This window comes from Giraffa tippelskirchi, chromosome 5 (genome assembly GCF_054371585.1).
Source record: "Giraffa tippelskirchi isolate mGirTip1 chromosome 5, T2T-mGirTip1v1.2.pri, whole genome shotgun sequence".
Taxonomy (NCBI): Eukaryota; Metazoa; Chordata; class Mammalia; order Artiodactyla; family Giraffidae; genus Giraffa; species Giraffa tippelskirchi.
Window position 1 is genome coordinate 25,458,167 of NC_137279.1, and position 21,287 is coordinate 25,479,453.

Here is a 21,287-nt window from a genome sequence, read left to right on the forward strand (position 1 = left end):
AGATGTTTTTCTGGAACTCTCTTGCTTTTTTGATGATCCAATGGATATTGGCAATTTGATCTCTGGTTCCTCTGCCTTTTCTAAATCCAGCTTGAACATCTGGAAGTTCATAGTTCCCATAGTGTTGAGGCCTGGCTTGGAGAATTTTGAGCATTACTTAGCTAGTGTGTGAGATGAGTGCAATTGTGTGGTAGTCTGAGCATTCTTTGGCATTGCCAAAGAATGGAATGGAAACTGACCTTTTCCAGTCCTGCGGCCACTGCTGAGTTTTCCAAATTTTAAGGCATATTAAATGCAGCACTTTCATAGCATCATCTTTTAGGATTTGAAATAGCTCAACTGGAATTTCATCACGTCCACTAGCTTTGTTTGTAGTGATGCTTCCTCAGGCCCACTTGCCTTCACATTCCAGGATGTCTGGCTCTAGGTGAGTGTGACTGGTCACACCATTGTGATTTTCTGGGTCGTGAAGATCTTTTTTGTATAGTTATTCTGTGTATTCTTGCCACCTCTTCTTAGTATCTTCTGCTTCCGTTAGGTCTATGCCATTTCTGTCCTTTATTGTGTCCATCTTTGTATGAAATGTTCCCTTGGTATGTCTAATTTTATTGAAAAGATCTCTAGTCTTTCCCATTCTATTGTTTTCCTCTATTTCTTTGCACTGATCCCTGAGGAAGGCTTTCTTATCTCTCCTTGCTATTCTTTGGAACTCTGCATTCAAATGGATATATCTTTCCTTTTTTGCTTTGCCTTTCACTTCTCTTCTTTTCTCAGCTATTTGTAAGGCTTCGTCAGACAACCATTTTGCCTTTTTGCATTTCTTTTTCTTGGGGATGGTCTTGATCATTGTCTCCTGTACAATGTCAGGCACCTCTGTCCATAGTTCTTCAGGCACTCTGTCTATCAGATCTAATCCCTTGAATCTATTTGTCACTCCCACTGTATAATCGTAAGGGATTTTATTTAGATCATACCTGAATAGATTAGTGGTTTTCCCTACTTTCTTCAATTTAAGTTTGAATTTTGCAATAAGGAGTTCATGATCTGAGCCACAGTCACCTCCCAGTCTTGTTTTTGCTGGCTCCATAGAGCTTCTCCGTCTTTGGCTGCAAAGAGTGTAATCAATCTGATTTCGGTTTTGACCATCTGGTGATGTTTATATGTAGAGTCTTCTCTTGTGTTGTTGGAAGAGGGTGTTTGCTGTGACCAGTGTGTCCTCTTGGCAAAACTGTTAGCCTTTGTCCTGCTTCATTTTGTATTCCAAGGCCAAATTTGCGTGTTACTCAGGTATCTCTTGACTTCCTACTTTCGTATTCCAGTCCCCTATAATGAAAAGGACATCTTTTTTGGGTGTTAGTTCTAGAAGGTCTTGTAGGTCTTCATAGAACTGTTTAACTTCATCTTCTTTGGCATTACTGGTTGGGGCACATACTTGGATTTCTGTGATATTGAATGGTTTGCCTTGGAAATGAACAGATCATTCTGCCATTTTAGAGATTGCATTTCAGACTCTTTTGTTGACAGTGATGGCTGCTCCATTTCTTCTAAGGCATTCTTGCCCACAGTAGTAGATATAATGGTCATCTGAGTTAAATTCACCCATTCCAGTTATATGTCAGTTATATATAACTGTCCAATGGCAGAGCCAGCCCCACACTGACTGCCCACCCCGCAGATCAGCCCTGGAGGCCCCAGGTAGCAGGTCTGCTCACTTTTTCTGAGGCAGTCTCAGCAGGCTCTGTGGCCAGAGAGGGTAGGAGGGGGTCTCTGGGCTCCTCTGCTCAGTGGAACTGGGTGCGTGACCTCTCTGAGCATAATTGTCTACCCTGCCACCTCCCTCCTGGCTTTTGTCTTTACTCCAATCCTCTCTATTTGCCTAGACAGGGCAAGAAGGAGACATAGGATTGAACAGAGGTGAATTCAAGCCCACTGCTGGCTGTGCAGCTTTAGAGTAGCCCTTTAATCTCCCTGAGCTGATCTTCACAAGTCATATGAGCTTAAAGATCCCTCCTTCATTGAAATGTTGTGAGGATTAAATGAGGTATGTGCAGTTATTTTTTGAAATTAATGTTCCATACAGTCACCCAAACCTTAACTGTCCAATACTGAACCACTGGTCATTCCAGGGGAAAGGCAGGGTTAGGATTCTTGATCCTCGGGTCACATTTTTATTAATCAATCACTATATAACCTTGTTTTATGTATGTTTCTGCCTAAAGACACTTTATTGGCTATGTATTTTTGATTCATTAACATTGGACTCATGGCCTCCAGAACTATTTCTCATGCTTGAGCAAAGCTAGTCAGGCACTTGTATTTTCCCTGTCAGGCACTTCACAGTCTTTTCATGCTTATGAGCACTAGACAGACTTTCAGAACCACACTATTTGAACAATAAAATCACCATTTTTAAACGGCCACTTTAAACAACAAAATCACAAACACTGTACAAAAATGCAAAAAAAAAAAGTGGCACTAAGAGGCCATGCAAACTTTGTGTGTAGCACGGAAGCACAGGGCGTCACCTTGTTTGACCACAGCTGGGAACACAAACATCTGACAACTCCGAGTTTGCTCCACTCTGTTCAAGGCATGTCTGTGAATGACAGCAAAAACATGGATGTTAGGGTTGCAAATACATTTTAGCATGTACGTGAATTAGAAAATACAGAAGCTTTCTGAACACTTGCATTCCCTGGTCAGTCCCAGTCCCAAGTCACATCTCAGACTGAAGCTGGTGGGAGAGGTGGAGGGATTTTCCAGGTATATCAATATATAACCTATATAGATGTCATATACATATATAACTTATATAGACTTCCAGGTACCTCTCAATATCCATTCTCCCTTTTCCTTTACTAAAAAAAAAAAAAAGCATTTTACCTGGAATGACCAAATGATTTTGTTTTCCTTTAAAGTAGTATGGCCTGGTGACCATCTTCAAACCACTAAGAAATAAGCAGAAGTGTTGTGTTGTGTGGAACTTCTGGAAAACCTCCTTAAGAGGAAGTGGAGCGACCATCCCCTCTGTTCCTCCCTTCTTGTTGGCTAGGATGCTCAAGTGATGGCTGGACCTCAAGCAGACATCTTGAACCATGAGGTGGAAGCCAAGTGCTGTGGATCACAGAACCATAATAAGAAGGAGCCTGGGTTCCTGGAATTGTGGAGTAGCCAGAAAGTTTTCAACAGACCACCTGATCTGAGAGAGAAATAAGCTGATCTCTTGTTCAAAGCATTGTTATCTGGCTGTTGTTTGCTTGTCTATAATATATAGCCAAACCCAATCCTAAGTGATACAAGAGGGTTCTAATTCTACTTTGCCTTTAACCAGTTCTCTATCTTTACTGTGGTCATTTCACCTCCTCTTTGTTCCTCAATATTTGCATCAGCAAATTGGCAGGGGAATATATTTGTAGAAATTAAGCTATATTCCATCCTAAAAATTCTCTGACTCTAACTAGTCTGAAATATAAGCCTTCCATAGAATGCAATCATAGGGTCATTTTCCTAAAGTAGGCAGCAGGCGAGGTGTGGTTGTCTTGGAGATGCCTCTTCTATGCTACCCTGTCAATGTGCCACAGGGAAGGTGCTCAATGCATTTTTCCTGAGCAAAAGACCAAAGGAACCCATGCCAAGAGGGAGTGCCAGCTTGCGGTCAGAAAGTCCAATCCATCAGAATGATGGCAGGCTTGTCCTGGCTAAAGGAAGCCAGTTTCAGAAACCAGAGATAGAAAAGGGCAAGTGTTGAAGAAAAGGTTTCTTAAGCAAGAAAACCAGAGATGGCTCCAACTGGACCACAGATAGAGATGTCCAGGTAGTCTGGGGTACCTGAAAAAACGGACCTTAAAAGTATAACCCAGCCAATTTCCCTACTTCCACAACAGATAAGATTTCCAGTCAGGGAAGGTATGTGGTCCTCAAAAAATAGAATTTCAGATCAAGATAAGGGCTTCTTTGCCCAGACCTAGGTCTGGCCCTAGGGCATCACCATTGGATGCCTTCTCTGCTTTGGAAATTCCAGCTACATCTTTTTATAAACAATTTTCATCCAACACTTGGTGAACTCTTTTCAGAGAGATAAGCTGTCTACTGTCTACTATTTCCATACACATCTGTGAAAACTTCAGGAATCTGAAAACAAGATTTGAGATCTGCCAAGGAGATACAAAAGTGTTCCCTGTTTTGGTTTGTTTCCCTCTTTTTCTTTTCTTGCTTTTTTTTTCCAGCCATATTTCATTTCTTTTCTAGGGCAAGGGCTATATCCTGCTGCTTCTCTGCCCCCAGTCCTAACCACCCACTGCACTTTTTATATTCTTCATCCAGGATCCCAGCAGAAAGGAGAACAGTGTGCGTGTGTGTGTGTGTGTGCGCGCGCGCGTGTGTGACTGTGTCTGTGTGTGTGCTCAGTTGCTCAGTCATACCTGACTCGTTGTGGCCCCATGAACTATAGCCCACCAGGCTCCTCTGTCTGTGGAATTTTCCAGGCAAGAATACTATAGTGAATTGCCATTTTCCTACTCCAAGAGATCTTCCTGACCCAGGGATCGAAACTGTCTCTTGCATCTCCTGCATTGGCAGGCATATCTTTACCACTAGCATCACCTGGGGTGGGGGAGGGGCTGGTGACAAATTAACCCTTGGATTTCTATTGATCCTCTATATTCTGCAGCACTGATGATGAATTCTCTTTTCAGAGCCCATGTTCTCAGGGTGATCAGAATGCTAGCCAGTCCTCCAGCAGGGCCTGCCTTCTCGGATATCACTCAACATTGCAGAGGCTCCCCAGAATCTCAGGGTCTCAAACGTGCTTTCACCCCACAATTTAAGAACTAAGACAGACGTATTTCTCAGACTCAGAAGCAGTAGCCACAAAGGAAGAAAGCCCAGGCAGCTAGAACACAGGGGAGAAGTTACTGGAAAAAGATGTGCCGTGTCCTGAATCCCAGAAGGAAAGAATGGAGTTAGCTCCTAGGGGACCTGGTGTTTGTTTGCATGCTGAAGATGCTGAGGTCCTGAGGCACTCAGCGACCTGCTTAAGATCAAAGGACATTCAGGACAACTCAGCAATAAATGAAAAGAATGATCTGCTGATACCTGCAACAACATGAATGAATCTCAAAATAGTTGTGCAGAGTGAAAGAAACCAGACCAGAGAGAACGCCTACTCTATAGTTCCATTGATAAAACCTTTAGAAAATGAAAATTAATCTCTAGTGACAAGCAGAGCAATGGTTGCCTAGGGAGAGAGAAGGGAGGGGAGAGGGATGGCAAAGGGGATGAGGCAACCTTTAGGTTGAAGGTCATGTTCATGATCATTATTTCATGGGGATACATTGATAGATAGATGATATATAGATACATAAATACATAGATAATGATAGACACATAGATAACTGGGGGGATAGAGAGATAGAAAGATAAATAGATAAAAACTTATGAAATAACATCCTTTAAATATATACAATTTATTGTATGTCAATTATATCTCACTTCAGTTCAGTTGCTCAGTCATGTCCGATTCTTTGCAACCCCATGGCCTGCAGCACACCGAGCTTCCCTGTCCATCACCAACTTCCAGAGCTTGCTCAAACTCATGTCCATCAAGTCGGTGATGCCATCCAACCATTTCATCCTCTGTCATCCCCTTCTCCTCCTGCCTTCAATCCTTCACAGCAGCAGGGTCTTTTCGAAGGAGTCAGTTCTTCACATCAGGTGGTCAAAGTATTGGTGTTTCAGCTTCAGCATCAGTCCTTCCAATGAATATTCAGGATCGATTTCCTTTAGGATTGACTGGTTGAATCTCCTTGCAGTCCAAGGGACTCTCGAGATTCTTCCTCAACACCACAGTTCAAAAGCATCAATTCTTAAAGCATCATTCTTCAGCGCTCAGTTTTCTTTATAGTCCAACTCTCACATCCATACATGACTACTGGAAAAACCATAGCTTTGACTAGATGGGCATTTGTTGGCAAAGTAATGTCTCTGCTTTTTAATATGCTGGCTAGGTTGGTCATAGCTATTCTTCCAAGGAGCAAGTGCCTTTCGATTTCATGGCTGCAGTCACCATCTGAAGTGATTTTGGAACCCAAGAAAATAAAGTCTCTCACTGTTGCCATTGTTTCCTCATCTATTTGCCATGAAGTGATGGGACCAGATGCCATGATCTTAGTTTTTTGAATAAGTTTTAAGCCAGCTTTTTCACTCTCCTCTTTCACTTTTATCAAGAGGCTCTTCAGTTCTCTTCACTTTCTGCCATAAAGGCGGCATAGTCAACAAAAGCATCCAAAATGCAGTACTTGGGTGCAGTCTCAAAAATGACAGAATGATCTCTGTTGGTTTCCAAGGCAAACCATTCAATATCACAGTAATCCAAGTATATGCCCCAGCCAGTAATGCTGAAGAAGCTGAAGTTGAACAGTTCTATGAAGACCTACAAGACCTTCTAGAACTAATACCCAAAAAAGATGTCCTTTTCATTATAGAGGACTGTAATGCAAAAGTAGGAACTCAAGAGATACCTGAGTAACACGCAAATTTGGCCTTGGAATACAAAATGAAGCAGGTCAAAGGCTAACAGAGTTTTGCCAAGAGGATGCCCTGGTCATAGCAAACACCCCCTTCCAACAACACAAGAGATAACTCTACATGTGAACGTCACCAGATGGTCAAAACTAAAATCAGATTGATTACATCCTTTGCAGCTGAAGATGGAAAAGCTCTATGGAGCCAGCAAAAACAAGACTGGGAGCTGACTGTGGCTCAGATCATGAACTCCTTATTGCCAAATTCAGACTTAAATTGAAGAAAGTAGGGAAAACCACTAGACCATTCAGGTATGACCTAAATCAAATCCAGTGGAAGTGACAAATAGATTCAAGGGATTAGACCTAATAGAGTGCCTGAAGAACTATGGACGGGGCTTCATGACACTGTACAGGAGGCAGTAATCAAGACCATCCCCAAGAGAAAGAGATGCAAAAAGGCAAAATGGTTGTCTGAGGAGGCCTTACAAATAGCTGAGAAAAGAGAAGCGAAGGCAAAGGAGAAAAGGAAAGATATATCTCTATGGAGTTGTTTAAAAAAAAAATCTTCTATCATCTACTCTCTCTGCCCCTCCACCACAAAGGCACATTCAAATAGGATACAGTCTCTCTTTGTATTTATTTATTTTTGGCTGCACTGGGTCTTCATTGCCGTGTGCAGGCTTTCTCTAGTCGTGGAGAGTGGGAGTTAATCTCGAGCTGAGGAGCATGAGCTTCTCACTACAATGATTTCTCTTGTTGGAACATGGGCTCTAGGGTGCGTGATCTCAGTAGTTGTGGTTTGTTGGCTTAGTTGCCCCAAAGCATGTGGGACATTCCTGGACCAGGGATCAAACACATGTCCCCTGCACTGCTAAGCAGGTTCTTAACCACTGGGCCCCTAAAGGAAGCCCAAGATACAATCTTCTGATATTTATTGGTTTCTGACCAGGATGACTTTCTCTTCCCAAGTCACTATATTTTAAGGTGCTCTGAAGAATAGCAAATTTTCACAAATGTAGCAGTTTAAAACAGTACCTAGTTACTATCTCCCAGTCTCTGTGGGTGGGAAGTCTGGGCATGTGTTAACTGGGTCCCTCACTCAAGGTCCCATGAGGCTATAGTCGAGGTGTCCCCTGGGGTTGGGATCTCATCTGAGGTTCTAAGTCCTATTCCAAGCTCATGTGGCAAGATTCATTTCTCTGCAGCCGTAGTACTCATGACAACTTGCTCTTTCCAGGCCAGCAGGAGAGAGCCTCTCTCCTCAACATCCTCCTGGCCCACCCAGGATAATCTCCCTTTTGATGAACACATAGTCAACAGCCACAAAATCCCTTTACCCTTTGGCCTTATAATGTAACCTAATCTCACAAGTGCAACCTCATCATTTTCTCAGTCCCACCCACACACTCAAGAGGTAGGGATGATATAGGGTTTGCACACACCAAGGGGTGGGAATCCTGAGGACTAGAATCTAGGTGGGAATCTAGACTCTTAGGATTCTGCCTACTGCTATCCTATGTATACAAGTAAACAAGTAAATAAGATGCACTTCAGAGAGAAGCACAATGCAACCTGGAGTCATAATGGGGTGGCACCTTCAACCTCTTGCTTATTTTTACTACCTTTAGGCTAAGAGTTCTAAAGACGTTATTGTATTAAAGGATCTCCCATCATTTGCGGACCCCAGGCCACTCAGCTGGCTTGTAGTGGACCCTGGGGACCCCCACTCAGAAAGGAAATGGGAGTATGTGGGGAGCAGATGGAAGCTGAAATAACACTGGAGACTGAGATCACATTTCTGGGGAGCAATGAACATAAATGTCAGATTTTGAGCAGCCAGAGTGTGACTTAAGTTCACAGATAAGGAGTCTTGAGTTTGGAGCCAGGGAAATAAGACCAAGAAGCTCAGTTTGGGTTCAAAAAAGATGATCATGGGTAAGAAAGAGTTGGGTAGGAGGCTGCATAATGACCCCTATAATCCGTTAACTCGATCTGCCTTTTTTTTTCAGTATAGGCAAAATTCACTTAACATAAAATTAATCACTAAAAGTTAATTCAGTGGCGTTGGGATGTCCCTGATGGTCCAGTGGTTTGGACCTCGCCTTCCAATGCAGAGGGTGCAGGTTCAGTTCCTGGTCAGGGAGTTAAGATCCCACATTCCTCTCTGCCAAAAGACCAAAACATAGAACAGAAACAACGCTGTAACGAATTCAATAAAGATTTTTTTTAAAAAGTGAATTCAGTGGCATTTAGTACCTTTACAGTGTGGGCAATCATCTAATCCCCCCAAAATTCCATCAACCCTAAAGGAAACCCCATACCCATTCTTGAGCTGCTCTTATATCCTGGGTGGAGGTTGGTGTTGCTTGAAAGTGAAACTATGTTAATCACTGTCATGTCCAACTCTTTGTGATCCCATGGACTGTAGCCTGCCAGGCCCCTCTGTCCATGGACTTCTCCAGGCAAGAATACTGGAGTGGGTTGCCGTTCCCTTCTCCAGGCAATCTTCCCAACCCAGGGATCAAACCTGGATCTCTCGTATGGCAGGCAGATTCTTTATGGTCTGAGCCACCAGGGTACTGTCCAAACTTGAAATCAGCCCAGTCTAAGAGCCAGGACAGAGGCTCAGGGATGAGAGTCCACCCTTTGGTGATAGGGAAGGAACAGTCCATATCATACCTTCAAACTGGATGCTGCATCCAGGGTTGGAAATGGCAGCTTCAGTGACCTTTGAGTTACTGATTTAAAAAAAGACATCTACCTGCCAAGGCCTGTGGACCTGTGTAAACCCCTCATGGGAGAATCTAGATTGTACTTTACCATATTTATTCAAACTCAGAAAGGCAGGTTCTGAGGAAAGAAAAGTGAAAGGGAAGGGACAGGACTTACAGTTGCACAGAGTTACATTCTTTGATCAGCTTTCCCACCCCAAGATGGTTTGAAGCAGTGTCCCTTTCACTCATGAGGATCCAGGAGAATCAAGACTATGCCTCAGGAAGACAGAAATGTCCTCATGAAAGCTGCAACCAGAGTGCCATTTATGCCTGTCTCTTTTGGTTAGTCTGAGAAAATTCTCTCCTTACAGAGAAAGTCCCAGGGCCCCATGCATCAGAGTGCTTGGAAGACATTGGTTGGAACAGCTGGGCCAGGGATACAAAGCCAGTGCTGCTCCCAGTGGGGATCGTCTAGCCTGCCATGGTCCAGACAGACACTGACCCAGAGCACCTATCAGCACTTCCATCTGTAGCAAGCTGCCTGTTCCCTTAGCACACCGATTGCTAAGAGCACTTGCTTCCCTAGACTCTGCCCTGGACAGGGAAGGACTTTACAATACAAACATTAGTGCAAGTTCCTGTGCCAGATGCACAGTGAGGCCAGACACACCACAATATCAGAGTGTGGAGCAGGGAAAAGTTTATTGCAGGGCCAGCCATGCTTGCAGACAGGTGGCTCATGCCCTAAAACCCGGAGCTCCCTGAAGGGTTTCAGCAAAGCACTTTTAAAAGCCAGATTGGAGAGGGGAGGGTTGCAGGGTACTTAATCAGATTGTGCACAATTCCTTGATTGTCTGATGGTGAGGTAACAGAGCGATGTCACAAGGGTTAATGTTATCAGTCCTTAGGCTCCAGGGGGCATGGGGCTGGGTGCTTGTGGTCATGAAGTAGTTAACATCTTCCATTTGCTGAAGGGTTTTTGCATTGGCAAAACAACTCAGGAAATGAGCATCAAATAGTATTATCTAGGTACTTCATAGAGGAACTATAACAGAGGATATAGGGGAAAGGTCTGTCCCTGGGAAAGCCCCATGGGGTCCTGCCTGGTTACACAGATATGACATTCAAGGAATTCCCAGGAACTGGCTACATGATCTCATTTCTGTCTAGTTGATGGGTGGCCAGGGAGCTCTTCCTCCTTCAGTTACCCTCTCATTATTTTCAGGCAGCTTGCTGTATGCTGGGGAGGCATCAGAAAGCCTAGATATTCAGCGAATGTCAGGATCCTTCTGCTTTGCAGCATGTTAGCCAGTGTCACCATGTACTTACTCAAGAACTTTCAGTGACTCCCTACTGCATCACATAGAGAGCCCAAACTCCTCTATCTGGCTTATAAGGACTCTATTGGGATGAAAGAGGGTTGCTAGTCACTCCCTAAGTGTTCTGAGGTTCCGCACACCTCTCCAATTAAAAGGCTTTTGGAACCTGCCACTGAGTTAGGACCTGATGGCAGTTCTGTGGCCTCTGATAGGTTTGGCTCTGAGTCTCTTCCCTCAGGGACAGTGACTTGCTCCCTCCTCATATATCCCTGATCCTTTTGCTTGCCCCTCCCACCCTAGGTCTTGAAGGAGCTTCTGCTTACGCAATGAGAACAGAGACTCAGAGGGGACCACCTACATCTAGAGACAGTGATTGAGACGGGACACACTTATGAAGGGGAGGGAGATAAAGCAACACTGATGCATCCCCAGAAAAAGAAATGGATACAATTTTCCTTTCCTTTGTCAATCACAAATTGGCACTTGGATGCTTGTCATCTACCTCTATAAGGATTAAATCCTGTGCCGCTGTAGCTGCTGACCTCCAACATCCCCTGAAGGAGTTCAGGGTGGAAAGTAGGAATGAGGCACTCTGTGCTCCAAGAAACTGGCAGGACAGGTCTTTAGATAGTTAGATACTCTCAGGAGGTGATTTTATGAGCCCAATTCTTATATCTTCCCATATCTAGAAAAGCACTAATATCCTTCATGGTGATAATTGTTTCTCACGACTAGCAGAAGCTTCACGAGACCAGTAGAAATTTTCTACAAAAAAATATGTGCTTGATTGCCTGTACTCTCCCTTTGCCAAAGTTACATATATACTGTGTTTTCCTCCTAAATCTTTGGAGCAGTTTCTCAGAGCTATCTGAGATGCTATCTCCCGGACCGCAGTCCTCATATTGCCCCCAATAAAACTTAACTCGCAACTCTCACGTTGTGCTTTTTTAAGTTGATGCCTTCCCTTACAATAATAAGGACAGTAATGATAACTTTAAGAAAAATAAGAGGCAGTATATCAGTACACTTCTATGCAAATATAATTGGAAAATACAATGTAAATAGATTTTTTTAAGGGCAAAGAGTTTTGTGGGGAATTCAATCCATATGGTCTCCTTATCATAGTTTGACATTTAGCCATGACATTTCAAGGTTCATAGAGTTGGGCATATGATTTTGGCCCCCAGGACATGTTTGGCAGAGTCTGGAGGTATTTTTGGTCATCGCAGCTGGGGAACGTGCTCCTGTCGTTGCAGCAAAAAGGAAAAAAGAGGAATAATTTTTTTCCCCCTTTTCTGAGAACAAAGAAGATAAAGAGAACAGTGAGCAGGCCTGAACATTCCTAGATTTTTTCTTCTTTAACTGCTCCTAATTCTGCATGTCTGTAACTAAGTTTGCTTTTCTTTTTTTTCTTAATATAATTTCATTTATTTGAATTGGAGGCTAATTACTTTACAATACTGTCTTGGTTTTGCCATACCTTGACATGAATCCGCCACGGGTGTACATGTGTTCCCTGTCCTGAACCCTCCTCCCACCTCCCTCCCCATCCCATCCCTCTGGGTCATCCCAGTTCACCAGCCCCAAGCACCCTGTATCATGCATTGAAACCTGGGCTGGTGATTCGTTTTACTTATGATAATATACACGTTTCAATGCCTTTCTCCCAAACCGTCCCACCCTTGCCCTCTCCCACAGAGTCCAAAAGACTGTTCTATACGTCTGTGTCTCTTTTGCTGTCTCACATACAGGGTTATCGTTACCATCTTTCTAAATTCCATATATATGCGTTAGTATACTGTATTGGTGTTTTTCTTTCTGGCTTACTTCACTCTGTATAAGAGGCTCCAGTTTCATCCATCTCATTAGAACTGATTCAAATGTATTCTTTCTAATGGCTGAATAATATTCCATTGTGTATATATACCACAGCTTTCTTATTCATTCATCTGCTGATGGACATCTAGGTTGCTTCCATGTCCTGGCTATTATAAACAGTGCTGTGATGCTTTTTCTGCCTCCTAACTCTGCAGGAGTTACAATTCACATGTTTTTCCTTTGACTTGATGCTAAAGACATCCCCTATCTGGTGTTTACCCTTACAACACCCTTCTGCTTATAGTTACATATCAGAAAGAAGGTCGTAGAGCCACCTAACTGCCAGACTCAATTGCTGGGTTACTGATGCTGTCTTTGAAACAATGCAAGAGGAAGAAATCAAGATCCTATCACCTTTATTCCTCTTCACTAACTCTTGTCTTCAAGCTCTTGCCTTATGTAAGTACCTAGACTCCTCATGGCTGGGCTCAGTTCTTGAGGCATGAGCCTAGTGTGTCCCCCTCTTCCCCAGCTGAGAATAAAAGCCACCTATCTATTTCCTCCAAACTCTGTCTCCATATTTTTCATTCAGCTTTGCTGGGTAGAGAAGTCCAAGATTTTGGCAGGCAGCACTGGCATCCTGTGCTGAGCAACCTGTAGGGTACAGGAAAGCCTCCATAACAAAGAACGATAGAGCCCAAATTTCAGTGGTACTGAGGCTGAGAAATTCTACCTAAGAACACAGCTTCCCCCTCACCTGATAACAGGATGTCCAGAGGTGTTTGTTAACTAAAAAGCACCCAACCTGGGCTTAATAAACCCCAGTTTCCAGGAATGGGTCTGATCCAGAATTTCAAAGCTTCTTCACATGATGGGGTCAACATCTATCGTTCTCCTGGTAAGAGATAGGAAGATTTAGCGGAAGGGAAGGGTCTTGTCCAGGGTTGTTGCCACAAAAAAAATCTTGGCTTTCTCTGCTCACCGATCCTGAATAAAAAGTACAGAGACTGTTTGGAGGAAATAGAAAGATGGGTTTAATCCTCAGATGGCCAAGGAGAGAACAGTAGGCTAGTGTCTTAACAACCTTGCCCCCCACCTCTGGGGGAACTTAGAGACTTTATATAGCCTGGGTCTTGTGGTCTTAGGATAAATGATAAGGTTCAAAGTAGTGAAGGTATTGAGTATTTCTTCTTCCCACATTATTTCAAAACAGTCATACTTAGTGTCAGGCAGTCTGATAATTGGGTCCCTTTGTCTCTGGGTTATTGGCCTGTGGCCTTCTCTCTGAAATGCAAACAGCTATAAGGGGTGATTTTCTACAAGAGAGTGCAGGGAAAGTAAATATCAAGTACAGGATGTAATTAGCATAGAGTTAAAGGATAATAGATGCAGGATATAACTCATGCAGAGTTAGGGGGCAATAGGTGTAGGATGTAGTTTACAGAGTGTCAGGTTAACTTTGGGAAAAGCAAACCTAGTTACAAACTACAGATTAGGGACAGTTAAAACTAGGAGTAATTAGCTCTCTCAGGCCCCTTTATGGTGGCTCAGTGGTAAAGAATCCACCTGCCAATACAGAAGACTCAAGTTTGATCCCTGGGTGAAGATGATCCCCTGGAGAAGGAAGTGGGCTGCCTGGGAAATCCTATGGGCTGAGGAGCCTGGTGGGCTATAGTCCATGGGGTCGCAAAAGAGTCAGATGTGACTCAGCGAATAAACAACAGCAAACAATGAGTAATTAGCTCTTCCAGGCCCATTTATGTTTCTTCTCCAGCCTATTCACTGTTCTCTATTTTCTTGGTTCTCTAGGAAAAGGAAAGAAAAAAACAAAACCTCATTCCTCTTTTTTCCTTTTCACTGCAAAGGAGTCAGCAGTGGAGGCAGGATCCAGATTTCCTGCTTCCTAGCACAGGGCTATGGTGACCTACCCACAAATGTCAGGAATGGTCATGCCCTCCATCCCTCCACTCTCAGAAACAGGCATGCGGAGGGTGACAAGGCGGGAGAGACCTTCCGGCCAACTTTAGGACAAAGGCTGGTCAGGGGAGGGCCACCGCTTGACAAAGCTGCTTGTCATGGGTTGGGGCCCCTAGAAGCCAAGCCTGAGACCAGGGTCTGTGGGCCTGTGACTTATAAAGTGAGAGCCCTGGGAAGTGAGAAATGAAATATTTCCTGCTGTATCTGTAAACAAGGATATGACAGTCATCAGCGATTGCAGCCCTCCCATTGAGCCCTGGGGGAACCAAGGATGTGGAAGAACCCCTGACATCTAGCAGCCATCAGACTGCAGCCACTCCCCACGCTGAGCCCTGAGGAAACTCAGGATATGAAAACACAGGATACCTGCCCTAGATAGCTGAGGTGCGTGTTAAAGAAATGATTTCAGTGAGCCCAGACTCTTGCATCTTTCCATACATGGAAAAGCACTAAATTCCTTAATTTGGGTGATCTGGTTTCCTTTAATTTACAAAAAAACTTTTGACATTCAGACTACTTGCCCTTTGTTGCAAAAACTCTGTATTACCTGGCTCCTCCCCTTTCCTCCTGGGAGCAGTTTTCTCAGGGTCACTAGAGATGACCGGGCTTGAAGTCCTAAAAACTCCCACCAAATAAAACATAACTCTCAACTTTTAGGTCATGACTATTTTTAAGTTGACGGAAGAAACCAGTAAGGGACAGAGGGAAGTGGAAGAGGAAGGGGAAGGAACCCAAGACTGGTTTCAGAAGTTTAGCGGGGTCACATCCACAGGGAGCCCTGAGCACAACCTGTTGCCCTTCCCAGAACCCTTCCCACATGAGTCGAAGGAGGGGGGGCTTTTTTTTACCCTTGACTACCTCCTCCCCATCAGTCACTGGCCCTTAGCATGTGGGACCCTAGGAAGGAGAACAGTGATGTACTAGTGCCAAATCCTGCCAGCTGGTGAGACCAACTGCACACCTCTTTCTAACTCCCAAGTTCAGTGGCATCACATTGGGAGCTTGACATTGTCAAGGGGTGAATATTTACACTGGGGAATTGGCAAATGCTACACACGTCGGGACTTTTTCCCATGAGCCCTTGTTCCAGCATACCCCTGAGGGGAGGGCTGTGTGACTCCGGGGTGGTGCCTTCAACAGCACAACTGTAAGTACCAGAGGAGGATACAGCTGCTAGGCAAAGCCCCAGAAAGAATGTAAGGACGGACATGTCTAACTCCAAACTGCCTGTAGGGAGGCCACAGCACGTGCCTCTCCCCAACCCACTGCAATGTTGCTGTAGACGAAGAGGGTCACCTGCCATTTCAGTAATCAAAATATGTTGAGGCCATCAAGCCACTAGCCTCTGAGGCCGCCCCAACAGTGCACCCTGAAAGGATTCAGGATGGAGAAAAACAGGACATTGGCTCTAGATAGTCAAGGTGCATATCAAAGGAATAATCTCAATCAGCCCAGACTCTTGCATCCTTCACAGAAAAGTGCTAAATGTATTAACTTGAGACATCTGGTTTTCTTTAATTAACAGTAATCTTTTAATGTTCCAGCCTGGTTTTTTCTGAAAAAAATCCTATATGCCTGGCTCCTCCCTTACCTCTTTGGAACAGTCTCTCAGAGTTACCTGAGAGGCTGTCCTGGGCTATAGTCCTCAGTAAATCTACCGAATAAAATATAATTCTCATCTTTTAGGTTGTGCTTTTTTTTTTCCAGTTGACAATGGAGAATCTCCTTTTGCCAAAGGACTCAACTGCTCTTTTGGGAGGAAAGTGTACACCTTTCTAGCAGGGATGGTGAATTAGAACGAGCATTTACTCCAATTCCTGCAGTTGGAGCCACATTCTAGCAAGAAGCTCTGCCATCTGGTGAGAGCAGAGAGGCAGGGAAGGACGGCCCTGCGGGTGCTGGATGGTTTCCTTGCTTCTGGCCCTGAGGCCTGCTCTTCTGGAAACAATCCACTCCACCCTGTCAGGTCAGAGCAGGTGTTCTGAGCGCTTTTCTTTCTTTCCACTTTCAGGGTGCTGACCTCCCTTTGAGAGTATGGACTCTGTTCCCAAAGTCAGGTGTGACAGTGAGGACAGAAATGCTGCAGCTGATAGGGACAGAATAAAGGAACAAAGTAGGTGATTAAATAGTTAATCTCACTGTGTGTGTGTGTGTGTGCACGCGTGTGTGCGTGAGCTCAGTCAATCAGTTGCATCTGACTCTTTTGTGATCCCAGAGAATATAGCCCACCACAATCCTCTGTCATTGGAATTTTCCAGGCAAGAATAGTGGAGTGGGTTACCATTTCCTTCTCCAGAGATCTTTCCAACCCAGGGATTGAACCTGTGTCTTCTGCATTGGTAGGTGGATTATTAATCACTGAGACACCCGGGAAGCCAGCTGGTGATAGGTACAGAATAAAGGGACAAAGTAGGTGATTAAACAGTTAATCCCACTTGGGGATTATAAGTAGGAAAAAAATATAGGAGACCCTTGTAAGTTAATGATTACTTGGAAAAGCAGGTTTGCTTAACCACAAAATCAAGCAGGCTTAATCAGCAGCAAAACCATGCAGCTGAAGCACAAGACATGCCCCCAAACAATAAAACAACGGTGGCACGAGACCCACATCCTGCCCAGTGGGCTCAGTAAGTTAATGATCCCTAGGACATGCTCTCAGCAAACTTAAAAAACAATGATTTGTGGACCTAGCTTGATCATGTAGGGACAAGAAGACTCCCCTCTCAACCTGGAGGAGGAGTTGAAGGTGGAAGTATGTCTACTCAAGAAAGACAAGGAAATACTTCTCCCCTTCCCCACTGTTCTTTTGATTGCAAATCTGTAGTCCAGTAAGTTCTCATGGCATAGCATTTCTCACTGGCCTGCTTGTAAACCTCACAAGCATCTTATTCTAATAAATCACGTATCATACTAAGTGAAGTAGGTCAGAGAAAGACAAATGCCTGATGAACCTATCTCTGAAGCAGAAATAGACTCACAGATATAGAGAACAGACTTGCGGTTGCCAAGGGGGAGGGGGTGGAGGAGGGAAAGCCTGGGAATTTGGGGTTAGCAAATGTACACTATTAAATATAGGATGGATTAACAACAAGGTCCTACTGTATAGCTCAGGGAACTATAGTCAATATCCTGTGATAAAGCATAATGGAAAAGAAAATAAACAAGAATGTCTATATATGTATAATTGAGTTACTTTGCTATACAGCAGAGACTGGCACAACACTGAAAATCAACTGTATTTAAAAAAAAAAAAAAGACAGACAATAGCAAGTGAATATATGGAGAGGTTAGAACCCTTGTCCATTGACTGTAGGATGGAAAATGGTGTGGTTGCTTTGGAAAACAGTCTGGCAGTTCCTCAAAAAGTTAAGCTGAGTTACCAGGTGATCTAGCAATTCCATTATCTATACCCCTATAGATATTTCCATATCTATACCCAAAAAAATCAAAAACATATGTCCATAAAAAGCCATGGGTTTTCCAGGTGGCACTAATGGTAAAGAATCCACCTGCCAATGCAGGAGATAAGAGATTCGGGTTTGATCCCTGGGTCAGGAAGTTTCCCTGGAGGAGGGCATGGCACCCACTCCAGTATTCCTGCCTAGAGAATACCAAGGACAGAGGAACCTGGTGGACTACAGTCCATAGGGTCACAAAGAGTTGAACACTAAAGCACTTTAGCACACACACACATAAGAAGCCATACATACATGAGTGTTCATAGCAGCATTACTCACGGTAGCTAAAAAGCAGAAACAACCCAGATGTCCATCAACAGATGAATAGATAAACAAAATTTGGTATGCCCACACAATGGAATATTAGCCATGAAAAGGAAGTACTGATACTGATCCATGATACCACATGAATCAGGGGTCCCCAACCCCCAGGCCATGGACCAGTATGGGTCCATGGCCTGTTAGGAATCAAACTGCATAGCAGGAGATGAGCAGTGGGTGAAACCAAAACCACCCCCCAATTCCAGTCCATGGAAAAATTGTCTTCCATTAAACTGACCCCTGGTGCCAAAAAATGTTGGAGACCAACAATATGGATGAAACTTGAAAGCATTTTGCTAAGTGAAAGAAGCCAGACACCAAAGGCCACATGTTGTATGATTCCACACATATGAAGTGTCAGATGAGGCAATCCCTCAGACACAGAAAGCAGATTAAAGGTTGCAAGGGCCAGAGGAAGGGGAAATGGGAAGTGACTGCTAACAGGTATGGGGTTTCTCTTCCTGATGATGAAATGTTCTGCAGTTAGACAGCAGGGATGGTTGTGCGTCCATGCTCAGTCGCTTCAGTGGTGTCTGACTCTTTGCGACCCTGTGGACTGTAGCCCGCCAGACTCCTCAGTCCATGGGGATTCTCCAGGCAAGAATACTGGAGTAGGTTGCTATGCCCTCCTCAAGGGGATCTTCCCAACCCAGGGATTGAACCTGAGTCTCTTGAATCCCCTGCATTGCAGGTGGATTCTTTACCGCTGAACTGCCAGGGAAACCCCAGCTATGGTTGTACCACCTTGTAAATATACTAAAACCACTGTCCCACTTTATAAAGCTAGACTTCATGGTATGTGAATTATATCTTGATTTTTTTCAAAGTTTTTTTTAAAAAATATTTATTTATTTATGTGGCTGCGCTGGGTCTTAGTTGCCGCACTTGAGATCTTCTATCATTCTGTGCCATGCAGGATCTTTTACCACAGTTGGGGCATTCGAACTCTTAGTTGCAGCATGTGGGATTAAGTTCCCTGACCAGGGATCAAATGCGAGCCCCTGCTTTGGGAGCTGGAGTCTTAGCCACTGGACTCCCAGAGAAGTCCCTCTTGATCTTTTTAATGGGGGGGAAAAAAGAAGCCAAGAGGCAGCAGCATCCTCTTGGTGCCCAGAGAGGGCTGGGCTGCCCTGAACTAGCCCATCGGGGATTTGACAGGGCAGGCTGAGTGCCAGCTGGGAAGAGCTGGCTGGGCAGAGGGAAGAAAGCTGGATGGATGTAGAAGAAACTTCAGCTAGTGTCTGAGTCTCTCACCATGGATGGATGGCTAGGCTGTGCCCACAAAGGTCTTGAGTGGCTGTGTGCTGGCAGGAACCAAAGACCTCATGTCGCTTTCCACTGCCAGTCTCTCAATGCTCTTTTGGTTTCTCCCTTATTCTCTGCTTTATCCCTCCCCCGCCCCCCACCTACCTCCTGGTCCCAGACCCACCCACTTAGCCTGGCTAACTACTGCTCAACTTTCCAGCTTCAGATAAAATGTCCTTCCAACAGTGTCAATGATAAACACATTGGCACTGGAAGTGGAAGTGAGTGAAAGTGGTGAAAACAGATTTTATTCAGTCGCTGCCGACAGTGAGCAAAGGGCAGAGCTCCATTTCCATCGTGCAGAGGAGGTGGGGCATGTTCCAGGTGGATTGAAGGAGCAGCTGGGGGTGGGGTGGGTGGTGCAGGGGCTCAGTACAGTCAGAGAAGCCAAGAATCGCAATGGGTCAGTGGGTTGGTCAGTGCCCATGCAGTTAGGGCAGCTGTGCCTACTAGCTGGCATGTGGAGGTCAGGGTTTCATCCTTCCAGAGAGACTGGGAGAGAAGAGAAGGGAGAGGAGCCCTATCTTCCTGATGATGACTTCTCAAGGGGATGGTCCTTAGGCCCAAAGAAGGCACCTCTGAGATGTAGGAGATATGTATATATCTCAAGGGGACAGGGGAAAGATTCACAATGGTAAGTACTTTTTAATAGATCACTAAGAAACAGAAGTTTGGATCAATGTCAGGTGTTGGCTAGAACAGCAGTGAATTCTCTTGGCAGCCTGGAGGTGCCCAAGCAGGCATTTGATGGGGGTTGGGATCTTCCGAAGGACAAGGCCTTAAGCTCCTAGAAACCCTGCTAGGGTTTGGTCCTCTCCCAGTTGCAGGTGTTTGGACAGAGTCTTTAGTTCTCACCAGGGGCCTGTTGACTTAAAAAAAAAAAAAGTACAATGTGAAAATTGAAAGATCAGTTTTATTTGGGGCAAAATGAGGACTGCAGCCCAGGAGCTCTGAGATGGCTCTGAGAAACTACTCCAAAGATGTGGCGGGGCGGGGGTGGAGCGCGGGGGGCGGGGGGAGGTCAGTATACATGTGATTTTGATGAAAGGGGAATACATTAACTCGAGCACATACATATTTTTTGCAGAAGGTTTTTGCTAGTCACGAGAAGGAGTCATCACCATGAAGGATTTTAGTGCTTTTCTAGATATGAGGAGATACAAGAATTGGGCTCATAAAATCAGCTCCTGAAAAGATCTAACTATCTGAAGACCCAGTCAGACCCAACCAGCATAGAATGCTTCATTTCTGCTTTCCACTCTGAACTCCTTTCAGAGAGGTTGAAAGTCAGAAGCTGCAGCAACACATGATTTGATTCTTGTGAAGGTAGATAAAAAGTGAAAGTGAAAGTCACTCAGTCATGTCTGACTCTTTGCGGACCCAATCCATGGAATTCTCCAGGCCAGAATACTGGAGTGGGTAGCCATTCCCTTCTCCAGGGGATCTCCCCAACCCAGGGATCGAACCCAGGTCTCCCGCATTGCGGGTGGATTCTTTACCAGCTGAGCCACCAGGGAAGCCCATGGTAAGTGCCAATCTGTAGCTGACAGGACCTTTTCCTGACCGCTCACCCTGAGCTGGCCCTGCTCCGGGGCTCCCAGGCCCCAGCACTCCCCAGCATAAGTCATCACATTATTGTGCATCACTTGTTTGACTTGTTTTCTCTGATGGAAAAATGCAGGTGATGAGAACCTGTTTGTCTTGTGTTATTATACGTCCAGTGCCTGGCCCAGGGGATACATTTAACAAATGTTGAATAAATGAATGAGTGAGTGAATCTGAAGTAAGAAGCATCTAAGACAAGGAGGATTTGAGCAGAACAAATGGAGGGAAATGAGGGGAAAGTACAAA

The 21,287-nt window shown here is 44.6% G+C and overlaps 1 protein-coding gene across 2 annotated transcripts in view; it reads right to left on the reverse strand.

Annotated features, from left to right (window-relative positions):
* Nucleotides 1–2,195: 2,195 nt before the first annotated feature.
* The window catches only part of LRRC38 (leucine rich repeat containing 38), a 65,090-nt gene continuing 45,998 nt past the window's right edge, over nucleotides 2,196–21,287 (reverse strand). The window contains exons 3-4 of one of the 2 annotated variants that reach the window (XR_014052553.1): nucleotides 2,884–3,114; nucleotides 2,196–2,596 (exon numbers count right to left, since the gene is read on the reverse strand). The gene's annotated coding sequence lies outside the window, so the exon portion shown is untranslated. The remainder of the gene's footprint in view (nucleotides 2,597–2,883; nucleotides 3,115–21,287) is intronic. The other variant, XM_081486182.1, reaches the window with a different exon arrangement.